The sequence below is a fragment of the Carettochelys insculpta genome, chromosome 26, assembly GCF_033958435.1.
Source record: "Carettochelys insculpta isolate YL-2023 chromosome 26, ASM3395843v1, whole genome shotgun sequence".
NCBI classification, from domain to species: Eukaryota; Metazoa; Chordata; order Testudines; family Carettochelyidae; genus Carettochelys; species Carettochelys insculpta.
Genome location: NC_134162.1, coordinates 9,885,398 through 9,899,353, shown reverse-complemented (window position 1 = coordinate 9,899,353; position 13,956 = coordinate 9,885,398).

Genomic DNA, 13,956 nt, shown 5'->3' with positions numbered 1-13,956 from the left:
TCCCAGTCAGGGTTTGTCAAGCTGGGACTTAAAAAACTCTTGGGATGGAGATTCCAACACCTCTCTAGGTAACACATTCCAGATCTTTATGCACCCTCCTGGTGAGGTAGCTTTTCCTATTATCCAACCTAGACCTCTCTCACTGTGACTGAGACCACTGCTCCTCGTTCCGTCACCTGTCAGGCCGATGAACCCTGGTCGTGCTTGAGCTAAAAGCCAGCTGGCTCTCAGCTAAGGCTGTGGGGCAAACTTCACTCTCCTTTGTCAGTGCTCTCAGTGCCTCTGGGGTTATATTAAAATCTGGCCCCTTTTGCTCCACATTGGTGTCCTGATGACTCTGTCTTGTTTCCCAGTGAACAGGTGTCCACACATCACACCAACCACCAGCATTAAGTGGTTTCCTTCTTGCTGATGTCAGCAAAAGGGCCCTAAACCTGGCAGACCCTGGGAACTGAAGGGCCGTCTCCCCCTCTCTGGCTAAAGGTTGTCTCTCCAGCCAGGGCTGAGGGCTCTTTGATGGGGATTCTGACTCTGCCATTCTTGGAACGTTACCTTAAAACCACTAGGCTGACTTTTGCAAGAGCTTTAAATTACAGATGAGCATTTCGCTGCTCTTCAGTGGGGAGGGAGGGAACATTTCTTTCTGCTGTGAACTTTCTAGCCCCCAAGCTGCTCAACACAAGGCATCATTATTGTGAACCATCCCTAGAGCAGTGTGTCATTTGCCAGTGCCCTCAAGTGCAGAACCTCACCTACGCATGTCACCCCCACGCAGTGTCACATTAGTGTCACATAATTACATGTGACAAACCCTGGCATTGCAGCCCATAAATATTTATACAGCATGATGTCAGTGGAGACAATAGAGTTGAGAACTCGTATTGCAAAAGGCTTTGGAGCAAGGGCTAACATTTAAGGATTCCCTTCTAACATGTATGACCCTTCTAATCAGTTTGCTCCTCGCCCTTCCCACCTAGCAGAGAGCTGTTGGAGTTTTCTTCTCCCTTTACAGATATTAAAGATTTTCCTGGAATAACTTTTCAGTCATGAATCACATGATACTACCCCCTCCATTCGCTCCACTGGGAATATCCCATGTAAACTTTCCTGAAGCTGTGACAAAGTAATATTAGGGCTTGGGGAGCCAGGGTTACCTACTGCATAGCAAAAAATACAGACAACAGACCAATGGGCAGTCAGTAGGGCATTGATTAACTGGCTGTTTCCAGCCACTGAGATGGTAATCCACTAATTGCTTCATCTTTTGCAGGGGCTGACTTTAAAGTCAGACCTGATGGAGCTAAAATTCCCTGGTAAATGTTTCCAATCCCAGATGCCAGGGCTGGACTTAAGGAAAATGGCACCCTGAGCAAACTTGCGTTTTGGTGCCTCTGGCCCTTGGAGACAAGGTACTCCCCATTTCCTCTGGCCCTCAGGTGCTCCTGTATGCCTGCACGCCATCCTGCTAAACGCTGCGCTGTGCCCACTTTGCTCCTAAACTCTGCACTGTGCCCCCTGTTCCCCACCACCGGCACATTTCTCACTCTGTGCCCCCAGCTCTAGCCCTGCACTTCCAGCATGCCCTGCTGCACTGCTCTCCTGCCCTGTACACTCTGACCCCTTTGCCCAGCAGCACCCATGCCCACTGGCCCTTCACCCTCAGGCTACAGTGGGTATGGGTACAGTTTGCCTCGCCCCCAAGCTGGCCCTGCCAGGCACCATTCCCCGAGGAGAAATTAGTGCATATCTCATGGCTGGTGGCCTGTGCCACGCCAGCAAGTCCAAGCTTGTGCGTCACTGGGGAGGGGCTTGTGAGCGAAGTGAACTCTGCTGATGCCTACCTGCCTAACTGATAGGCAGCACCAGGCATCTCCCCACACAGTGTCCCTCATCTCTGGTCTGGGGAGACTGCGTCTGGGACCTGAGAGGGTAGTTCAGTCCCCATCCCGCCCTGAGCCCCGGCGGAGGCTATCAGCTGGCTTGGAGGCAGGTTGTGCCAGGTGCTTGTAGTTAGTCAAATACATCTACACTCAGGGGAGCTGACAGATTCACTGGGCCCCAGGGCAAAGTGGAGGGGGAGGAGCTCTACACTCTCAGAAAGGGCAGGGCAGCCCTGCCTCCAGCCCTCAGTGCCACCAGGACCATGCCTCCCCCAGTATAGTCTGGAGCCTGCTGGCTGGGGCTTTGCAGCACACCGCATGGGACTCTGGCAGCAATTTACAGGGCCCAGGGCTCCAACTGCTGCTGCAGTAGTGGTGGGCTGGAGCTCTGGCCCCTTTGAGTTGCCAGGACCCTGGGCAGTGTTTCCCATCAGCAGGCCTGTCTCCACTATGAACACAACAGCAACAGAATGGGTTTGTCTGTCTCTGTAGTTAATCTGCCTCTTTGGGAAGCAAATAACAGGGTCACTAGAAGACTTCTCCCATAGACCTGGATGCATCTGCACCAAGAGCTGGGTTAGCTTAAGTACCTTGCTTGGTGTGAATTTTCCATACTTCTAGAGACACATCTAGGTCAAACTAATTGTTTTAAGCCTAGACTTATCCATAGTAGAGGCCATGTGCACCTTAGAAGGTCCAGGAGTTTTTCTTTCACTTATTATATGACAAAAATCAAAGGTAGAGCAAAAAGTAATGAGCTTTCTCTGCAGTAAGGGAGATTTAGGATAGATATTGGGGGAAAAACTTTAACTCTGGGTATTCGGGGGTAGCTGAGTTAATCTGCATCCGCGAAAACAACAAGAAGTCCTCTGGCGCCTTATAGACTAACAGATATTTTGGAGCATAAGCTTTTGTGGGCAAAAACCTGCTTCATCAGATGCAAGTTTGCATCTGAAGTAGCAGGCCTTTGTCCACGAAAGCTTATGCTCCAAAATATCTGTTAGTCTGTAAAATGCCACAGAACTTCTCACTGTTTTAACTCTATGGGTAGTTAAGAAATGGAATAGGCTTCCAAGGGATATGCGGAATCCTCATCATGGGATGTTTTTAAGAATAGATTGGACAATACTTGACTGTGATGTCTAGATTTACTTGGTACTGCCCCAGTGCAGAGGCCTGGACATGATGAATTCTTGAGGTTCATGCCAGCCCTTTATTTTGTTGAATCTGTTTGTACATCTGGGAAGGAGGCTACAACCTGTCCTCTTGGAATCCCACCACATCCATTCATCTCTATCACATCCAGACTGAATAACATCAATTAACTCAACACAGACCTTCATTTGAAAACCACCAGATAATTTGAGGAGTGAGTGTTGGACTCCCTTTGCTTAGCGTTCACAGGGTGCTTTAAAGTTTGCATTTCCATTTTTTCCCCCAGGGGTAATGAAAGATGCTGACTTTGATAGAGCTGAGCAAGCATTGAATATTCACCCAGTTTTTTAAAGCAAATTCACTTTGATGGGCATTCACAAACCTCTTGAGTTCCCCTTCCATTAATATTCTATCTAATGAGTTTCCTGGCAGGAATATTTGTGGAAGTAGCCAGATTTTAAGCAGCTATAGAAGAATATTTGCAGAAAGCAAATTTTGAACTCATAAACATCAATATTTAAGACAGAGTCTAAAAGCTATCCTGGTAGGGAAACACAGAAATGTCAAATGAGCTGTGTACCCATAATCAAAAACTCACCAAAACAACTTGACTTTAGTATATCGAACCACCTGTTTATTTCCAAGCTACAGACTGAGAATATACAGAGAAGGTATCAACAACTGCTTTAGGATGGAAGATGTAGCCAGGAAAATGTTTAGTTACCATGGACAAGTTATAAATAAAGAAAGAAAGAAAGAAATCTGTCCAATGAATTATTAGCTGTGATGAGTTTGCTCAGTTATAGGTGTGATCTAACAAACCCTATATAATTTCAGACATTTAAAAAAAATCAATGTGGAATCCTGTGGCACTTCAAAGGCTAATGGATTTATTTGGGAATATGCTTTCATGGGTAAAACCCACTTCATCAGATGCTTTGGAGTGGAAATACAGAGGCAGGCAGTGCAGCTGACAGCCACCATGGGCCTGGGGGGTGAGGTGGTGGTGGGTTGCCTCCATGCCTCAGAAAGGGCGGAAGGGGCGGGCCAAGGGCAGGCAGTCCTTAACGTTTCCTGGAGCACAGTGCTGGCTCCCCTTTCCAGCCTGCAGAGGCTGCAGCATTTCAAAGGTCCCCAGAGCTCCTGAGTACCCCTGCAGCTACTGTAACAGCAGTGGTGGCTGGAAGCTCCAGACCCCTTTAAAACACCAAGCCCCTCTTCAGCTGCCCCACTTGCTCTCACCAGTTGGCAGGACCAGAGGCAGGGATATATATATATATATATATATATATATATATGTCACTATTGCAAACTGTCCCAAGAGCATGGTGTCATGCAACAGGTTTTCTGCACAGTTATAGAAACAAAGAAGTGTGGGTCTGGAGGAGAGCTCAAGATGTCATCTGATTCAGTTCCTGACACTCAAGGCAGGACTATGTAATAATGACACCATTCCTGACAGGTGTGTGTCCAGCCAGTTCTTAAAAACCTCTAGATCTAACTAAAAACTGACACTCATTTTAAGATGGAAACCCAAATTCTTGTGCAGCAACTTGACTCCGGGATCTGTCACTTTAAGAAAAACACCAGCTATCATGAGATGTAGCAGCCCCAAATTGCAAGAGCTGGCAACACTAAATAGACATACAGATTGTAAGCTGTTTGGGACAAGACCATCTTTCTGTCCAGTGTTTGTACAGCTCCCAGCACAGTGGTTCCTGACCAGGGCTCATAATCAATACTACAGTACAGGTAATAATAGTAAAACAAAAGTAGATGGATATCAGACATTGTGGCATGCCCCATCAAGCCAGCCTTTCTCCTAACATGGTAACTGTTGAGTACTCAAGTGCATCATATGCATTCCGGGGTAATTATCCCTCTGTACAGGTTTGGATAATTACACAGCAGCTTTCGAAAGAGACACAAGATCATTCTTTGTGGACCCTTTAAGTGCACATTACCCAGAACCTTCAGAGTTAGTGAGGTCTGGGGCTCATATTTTGCTTAGCAGAGGGATAATCTTGGGAATTTATCTGGATCCCAAGGAGTGCCCTTAAATGGAGTGTATTGCAGCCACCCTTGTTCTCCTTGTTGAGCTCCAGACACAAAGGCTGCTCTGTGACCAAACGAGGGCAAGCAAGCTGTGCTGTCATTCAGTTGCATTGACCCTGCTCTGTGAACTTGCCTCTTGCTCCCACAGAGATGCAATAGTAAGCGTAACCCACTGGTAGGCGTTTGACTCCTCTCTCTATGTCTTATTGGCCAGGGATAGGGGGCCACTACAGCATGTGTCTCTTTAGCTCAAACTTTAGTGACCCCTGCATTTAGGTCTGGAGGTGCCTGGAGGCTGTCTGTCTGTCTGACTAGTCTGTGCTGTTGCAGGCAAGGCATACTGCAGCTCACAGGAGTGTGGGAACAACTACTTGCGAGCCTCCAATAGGTGGCTGTGCAAAGGGAGTTGCCCTTAATCCTTCCCTCGTAGTCGAAATGATTCACAGATCTGCTGGGATCACTCAGCTAGGTGGGGGAGTCTTGCTAGACAGACATGTGGAACACATTCATCAGTGCAGGAGGGCTGTCTCTTTGGTGTAACTTAACCTTAGGCTGCCTTTTAATACAATTGCTATTGTTTTTTTAATCCATTCTGGATCCCAGTTCTCCCTATGATCCTCACTTTCCTATTGTTTGTCTGTATGATCCCTGTCTGGTTTGTAATTATTTCTGTCTGCTAATTTTGCTCAGTGTAAATTAACTAAGGTGGTGGGGGATGATTGGTTAGGTAACTGTCATCACATTAATTGCCTGGCTGTAGTCAAAGCTGTGTCAGTCTTTTTTGGGATGGCTTCTATCCATTTTGGAAAGGGATTGACTAGTTCGTTCCACTTGCCCTGAGGACTGGGGGTGTCCTGCTATGTGGAATCTTTGCTTCTTGCCTAGCATTTTACATAGTTCCTGTAAAGTTTCCCAAATGAAGTGTGACCCTTGGTCTCAGTCAATTTCCTTTAGCCAGTGGGGGCTGCCAAAGGAAATTGACTCAGGCCGAGGCCCACACTTCATTGGGCAAGGAGAAGCAGCAGCGGGGGCGGGGGGGTGGCTTTGTGGCAGGCTCATGCTGCCTGGGTGAGGAGAGGTAGTGGTGTAGTTGCTGCTGGAAAGCTTAGCAACAGCCCAAGGTATGGCCAACAGGAAACTGGAAATGCTAGAGCTGGACAAGCAGATCCTAATAGCTGGAGCGCATTTGTTTTTTCCCCTATTCTCTGTCATGAAGGCAGGTCCTCGCAGAAGTCCAGAGAGATCTGGGCCACTTCGAGTTTTGAGCCCCCCCACACCTCCCAACCAAAATAAAAATAAAAATAAAAATGAAGACACATGAAAACAAAATAAGGCACCCAAAGTGGTGGTCTGACACGGGCACACATAAGAACAAATGGTGACACTTATAAAAATGCCAAAAAAGGGACAAATGTCTAAATTTGAGGCCCCCTTTGAGCTTGATGCCAAGTCCAAATGGCCCCCCTGCCCACCCCTCGACTGGCCCTACACCCAGGCATTTCAACAACTGAAACTGAAGCTAGCTCTATTCTATTGCAATCACCTCTTCAACCAGGAACTCCATCAGATTAATATCCCTGACTGCTACAGGATGTCCCATCAGCCAACATATACCCCTTGTCCCATTGAAAATCCTCATGCACTATCAGTAGGAACAGCCAAAGTAGCAAACCACAAAGCACTAAGATTCAAGTGTGTATGAGCACTTTAGGGGATGTGACAAAGGAAAGTCTGGGGGAAGAGTGAAGTTGTGACATTGCTGGCAGATGCTGTGGGGTCCTTCTGTTCATCGGGGTTCCTGGACATGAAAGAAACATCCTGGAAAACCGTCCCTGTCTTGTTTCCTCAGAATGTTTTGTGGTGATGCTTGCCAGTCATAAAAGTTTCAGTATGACAATGACGTATCCCTCTCAACTTTGCACAGTGTGTTGCTAAGAATTAGCTGCCTGAATACCTAACGAATGTCTCTGCTAAAAGAAGTTTATGAATGCACGATGGGATGGCCTCCCTATCACCCAGGCTTTCACAGCCTTACACACACCTACTTAGGCTGAAAACTTGGAACCAGGGCTGCTGATGGGGGAAGTGGGGAGATGAAACAGCTGCCCTGGGGCCCAGTGATTTGACAAGGGCGGGGTTCCCGGCTACCACTGCTGCTACTGTTGCAGCCAGTGCTGACAGGCGGAGGGGGCTGTCGAGGGGTGGCACCAGCCACAGGTCCCCCCCCAGAACCCCTCTGCCCCAAGCTTCTCCCCTCCCTGCCCTTGCTCTGCTCCTGTTCTGCCCCTACCCACCACTTTTATAAATATATGGAGATACACATCTCATGGAACTGGAAGGGACCTCAGGAGGTCACCTAGTCCAGTCCCCTGCCCTCTTGGCAGGACCAAGCACCACTGAGCATGGCCCAAGAGCAGTGTGAGCTGCTCTTGTGCTGTCCCACTCCAGAGGAGGGATGGGAGTGTCCCTGCACTCACTGGGAGCAGTGCAGTGCTGACAGTGAGTGTGAGGGGTGGGCTTGGGGGGCATGTGGCTCAGCTGCATCCCCCATATCACTCTGGTTGCAGCAACTGGAGCCCCAGACCTGCCAGAGTGCCACACAGTATTGTCTGGGCATCACTGGAGGGCTGGCTGGAGAGGTCAGGCTGCCTCCTATCTTGCACAGGGACAAGTATCTCTACCACCCTGCTTGGAACAGTCTCCCAAGGTTGTGCTTGTGAAGTTCGTGAAGATAATTCTTTAGCCCCACTCAAAACACAAACTTACCATTCACTATATTAAATAAACATGGCTAAAGTCAATGCAGCTGATGCCATGCTGCTGAAGTAAAAGCATATGCACAGGAATAACTAGGTGGGGTTTTAATTCACATCTTGTTTGGTTCTAGTTTGTGTGAAGACCATGACAGTTGTTGACTCCGAATGTTCTTATCAGCTTTGGGAACTAGGATCTCACCCAAATGTCGAGTGTTTTGTTTTGTTTTGTTTTCTCCATTCTGCAGCTGTCTTTTGGGGAATCTTGCCAGCAGAGTTATCTGAGTGCAAAACTCCAGGAGGCAAAAGACTTGGCATCTCTCTGAACATCAGGCTCACAAACCCCACGGCTACAAGAGTGAATGGAGGTGATTAACCACTGCAACAAGCTACCTAAGGAAGTGATGGATTTTCCATCTCTTGGCATCTTCAGGTCAAGTCTGGATGGCTTTTGGGATGATAGATATTAGTCAAATGCAGGTTGCAGGGCTTAGAATGAATTCTTTGGCCTTTGTTATGCAGTAAATCAAACTAGAAATGCCAATGGTTTATCATCTATGAACCTACTTCCTGCAACTCTGGGCATGTAGAACCCTACTGCATTGTCCTTTTTCTCATCACCTTGGCATCATGCTTTACTCAATAACCAGGGACAATGAATTCTGATGACTCTTTCTGACAGCCACCAAAGAGTGGGGGTCACCCAGAGCCATGAAGCTGTCACAGTCTGGATCTGGATTCCTAGTTCCTTCAGTTTCCATCGGAGTGCTGCTCAGACCGGCTGCTGCGGAGGCATGGTAGGGAACTCAAGCACGCTGAATATGTTATCTGAACAACACTGTGTTGCATGCCTGCCTGAAGGCTATTTACACAGTTCCAATTGATTTGTTGTAACCTGCAATTATTTTAGCTGAATTTTTCCATGCTCTGTTTGTTTTCACTCAGGAAGACAAGTGATATTTCTCACTGTTAGAGCAACTCTGGATAGGGTGGGGAGGAAGCAATTTGACAGTGCAGTAAATCTTGGCTAGAGTGATGGCTAGCCGGACACTTTCCAGCCAGGTGTTCCCCATGCCTCAGTGGGCAGTAACTGCTCATTTCTGCTTACTCTACATCAGGCCACAGTTGTTCAGCTGTGTTATTTATTGTTTGATTTCATTCTCTCTCACTCTTCTCTCAGTGCACTTCCCCGACACACCCGTGGTGAACCTGGAACATCAGCTGGTACAGAAGCACCACGTGCCAACAGCTTATAGGAAAAGCAGAGTTCAACTCCAGACAAGGCGGGAGCATGAGGTAGCAGACTAGCCATCCTCCTACAGAACTCTTTGAAAGCAGTCATAGCTCTCATGTCACCTTCCCCCGATACTCCCACTCTCAATAAACTGAGCCTGCTCCTGTCCCTAGTGAGCAGTGTGTCAGTTCATTCATTATTCAGAATGAATTAGCAGCCAGAGGGAGTTCTGCACTTGTGTAATTTGAGTGATGTCTTGGTAAACAAACACTTTTTACTTGTTAGTCAAGGGGCTTGTCTACACTTGCCCCCAACTTCGAAGGGGGCATGTTAATCAGGGCGATGGAAGATTACTAATGAAGTCCTGTGGTGAATACGCAGCACTTCATTAGGCTAATTCTCCCTTGCTGCAACTTTGAAGCTTCAAACTTTGAAGTGCTGGCATGCGTGTAGCCTGCAGTACTTCGAAGTGCCTTTACTCCTCAAAATTTTGAAGCTTCGAAGTTGCCACGAGGGAGAATTAACCTAATGAGCTGCGTCTACACGTGCACGCTACTTCGAAGTAGCGGCACCAACTTCGACGTTAGGCGGCGAGACGTTGAAGTCGCTAACCTCATGAGGAGATAGGAATAGCGCCCTACTTCGACGTTCAACGTCGAAGTAGGGACCGTGTAGACGATCCGCGTCCCGCAACGTCGAAATTGCTGGGTCCTCCGTGGCGGCCATCAGCTGGGGGGTTGAGAGATGCTCTCTCTCCAGCCCCTGCGGGGCTCTATGGTCACCGTGGGCAGCAGCCCTTAGCCCAGGGCTTCTGGCTGCTTCTGCGGCAGCTGGGGATCTATGCTGCAGGCACAGGGTCTGCAACCAGTTGTCGGCTCTGTGTATCTTGTGTTGTTTAGTGCAACTGTGTCTGGGAGGGGCCCTTTAAGGGAGCGGCTTGCTGTTGAGTCCGCCCTGTGACCCTGTCTGCAGCTGTGCCTGGCATCCCTATTTCGATGTGTGCTACTTTGGCGTGTAGACGTTCCCTCGCTGCGCCTATTTCGATGTTGGGCTGAGCAACGTCGAAGTTGAACATCGATGTTGCCGGCCCTGGAGGACGTGTAGACGTTATTCATCGAAATAGACTATTTCGATGTTGCTACATCGAAATAGGCTATTTCGATGAATAACGTCTACACGTCCTCCAGGGCTGGCAACGTCGATGTTCAACTTCGACGTTGCGCGGCACCACATCGAAATAGGCGCTGTGAGGGTACGTCTACGCGCCAAAGTAGCACACACCGAAATAAGGGTGCCAGGCACAGCTGCAGACAGGGTCACAGGGCGGACTCAACAGCAAGCCGCTCCCTTAAAGGGCCCCTCCCAGACACAGTTGCACTAAACAACACAAGATACACAGAGCCTACAACTGGTTGCAGACCCTGTGCCTGCAGCATGGATCCCCAGCTGCCGCAGCAGCAGCCAGAAGCCCTGGGCTAAGGGCTGCTGCCCACGGTGACCACAGAGCCCCGCAGGGGCTGGAGAGAGAGCATCTCTCAACCCCCCAGCTGATGGCCGCCATGGAGGACCCGGCAATTTTGACGTTGCGGGACACGGATCGTCTACACGGTCCCTACTTCGACGTTGAACGTCGAAGTAGGGCACTATTCCGATCCCCTCATGAGGTTAGCGACTTTGACGTCTCGCAGCCTAACGTCGAAGTTAACTTCGAAATAGCGCCCGACGCGTGTAGCCGCAACGGGCGCTATTTCGAAGTTAGTGCCGCTACTTCGAAGTAGCGTGCACGTGTAGACACAGCTATTGACAGTCAAAGGGACTTAAGAGCCTCAGTCCCTTGGATGCTTTTGAAACTTTAACCCTTTATTTGTATGATGGTAGCACATAATAGTAATAATTAGTATTATGAACACCGACTGATATGAAGCCTTTCCGTAGCCTGGTCAGACCTGCTGACTGTTGGGCCCTTTTAAAAATCAGGCCCTTATTCAGGTGCCTGAATGGGAGCTGTGCTCTTTTCAAAAATCTGGCCCCAGTGGTGACTCGCCCATGGTCACACAAGGAGATTGAGGCAGAGACAGAAAAGGCTGAACCCAGCTCTGCCGAGTCTCAGCTCAGTGTCTGCGTGACAGTCATGCTTCCTCATTGCTATCAAGACAAAAGATACCCATTTCCTAGTTAGACTGCATCAGCATTCATCCACCCTCTTACTGCTTTGCTTTCCCCAATATCTGCAGCATATGCTCTTTGTATCCTCGTGGTAGCACTGCTGTCCGCTGCTTTTGTGCACTCTGTATCTCGCCTTTCCTCTTCCTAACTGGCATCTGTTCAGTTCTCTCTTCCAAACATTGACTTCTTAATTAGGACAGTGACTGTGCCCAGGGAGAGTGTCTGGCTGCTGAGCAGAAAGAGTTCAAAGGAGTTGACGTGGCTATCTCATCAATTAGCTGTTCTAAGACTTCTCCAGTTGGCACTTATAAAAATCATTTTGTGTGTGTGTGTGTGTGTGTGTGTGTGTGTGTGTTTAATTCATTTTTTCACAACAGAGTTGGAAAGGACAATGGGAAAAAGGGCATTTGAGTGGCTGTGGTTGTGACGACATATAGGCTGTGTATACATGAAAGAGTTTTGTCAAGAGAAGGGTCCTTCTGTCGACATAACTCAGGCAGCATCAACATACATAAAGTGTTCTGTCTCTGCATTTGTCTCAACAGTGTTATCCCTCGAAAATTTGAGTTCTGTCAAAAGAAGTGCAGTGTAGACACTGCTGTCAACAGAGAGGGTTTGTGGTTCACTGGGCAGCCCTGTTTGCAGAGCTTCCGGCCAGCCATTCCGTCGACAGAGGGTCAGGTAATCTGGCTGCTCTCTGTCAACAGAGTGGATTGCTCTGTGATCTGCTTTTGTGTGTAGGTGAACTCTGTCGATAGAGTTCTGTCAAGACAACTCTGTTCGCAGACGTTACTGTTGACAAATGCTTCTAGTGTAGATGTAGCCAAAGGGTCTGAATGCAGCAGGTCAGCTCCTAACCTCATACATCCTGAGCTGTAATTTGATTGATTTGAATGAAACTTGGCCTATCGGAGATCAGAATCAGATCCAGTGCTCCTCTTAAATACAGCCTTTAGAACATGATAGGAAAAAGTATTACCATGTCTCTTCATAGGACACATCTTAATGTAGCCCAGTGGCCAGTCATTGCAGAGTAAGGCATGGATCAACCACAACCGCAAAGAGGGGTTGGGCTCTGGAATGGTATTCAAAATGGGGTTCGTTTTCTGGCTTTAACACAGACTCCCTGTGCAATTCTGGGAAAATCACTTAATCTCTGTGTGCCTCAACTTCCCTGTTGGTCAAATGGGAATAACGATTCTCTCTTGGAGTAGGGCTTCACCGCCAAGTTAACACCGCTGGAGTTAGACTAGCTTAAGTGGGAGCAGCTGCACTAGAAAATAACACACAAGCAGCAGTGCCCACACTGCTGCTACTTTCACCCACAAGGAGCTAGCACTTCTGTGGATGTGTCCCACAGCTCTGTGTGCTGCTCGAAGCTGAGCTAGGAATTCTTTCCCAGTGCACTGTAGGAGACCCTCTCTCATTTTTGGGCATGTGGGGGAATTGTGGGACAGCACTGGAGGACTAGCAGCTAGGTTGACCAGATAGCAAGAGTGAAAAATCAGGATGGGGGTGAGGTGGGAATAATAAACCCTATATGAGACAAAGCCCCAAATATCGTGTCTGACCCTATCAGGCTGGGACATCTAGTTACCCTACCAGCATGACACTTGCCTACATCCACACGATTTAGTGGTCATGCTAGCAGCTGATGAGTTGTGGTCACTTGAGCTGGGGCCAATATCTGCGATGGGCCAGCCAACATGAGTGAGAAGCACGGCCATGCTGGAGTTCAGGGTTTTCGAGAACAGATAGGACTTGAGTTCGGGGCAACACTCAAGTTACCTGTGGAGTGAGGTCAAAACCTTGCTTTATTTGGTCTTCACAGTAGGGAGGAAGGAAGGACTGTTTATCGCTAGTATATATGTACAGCCACCAGCACAATGTGCTTTCATTTCACTCAGGTCTCTTGGTGCTACTGCCATACTAATAAGAACTCAGGCTGGGAGTTTTCCAGTGGCCTGAAGGAAGTTAAGGACCTGCCTTGCTTTCAAAGTCAATGGGAGCCGAGTACTTAACTCTTTTGAAAATCCAGCCCCCAGTCAAAAGCAGAACAGGACTGGGGCAGAGGAGGACTTAGATGATGGATTGTTGCAATGATTTTTCCACCTCTGCAGCCCTGAATCTGAATGTGGCTTGGTTCATTGGTGCTGGAGCTAGAAGCAGAAGGTTGGAGCACAGGGAGTAGAGGAGGATAAGGTTTTGTTTGCCAAGAAGATATCACTGTTAAGGAAAAGCAATATGGTTACCCTGGTTCTGTGAAGACATGGGGTGGAGGTTTGTGTTTCTCATGCTAAATCCATGCACTCTCCCTGTACTGATGACAGATGTGTCATTGCACAGCAAGATTCATTCTCGCCTACCCCAGTGGGAGAAAAAAGGGATAAGAGAGGCTTGTGCTGCTAGCCAGGCATTCAGATTAGCAGGGGCCGCCTGCATTAAATCCCCCTGCAGCACCTTCAGCTGTGCAGTATGCAGAAGGTGGCTCCTTGAGCTAAAGACCCTGTTCTTGCTTTTGCCCACGGATGGCAGTGAAGTCTCATGCCAAGCTCTCCAGCCCTCATTCCCACAGAGAGGGGAGAGCTATTGTTCCAATGCCATTGTACCATGGTTTGTGCCAGGACAGCTTTGGCAGTTGGCCACATTTTGGGTAAAGCCAAGGAGCAGAACGCTGCCTGCATTCTGTAATGATTGCAGGGGGAGAAAGCCA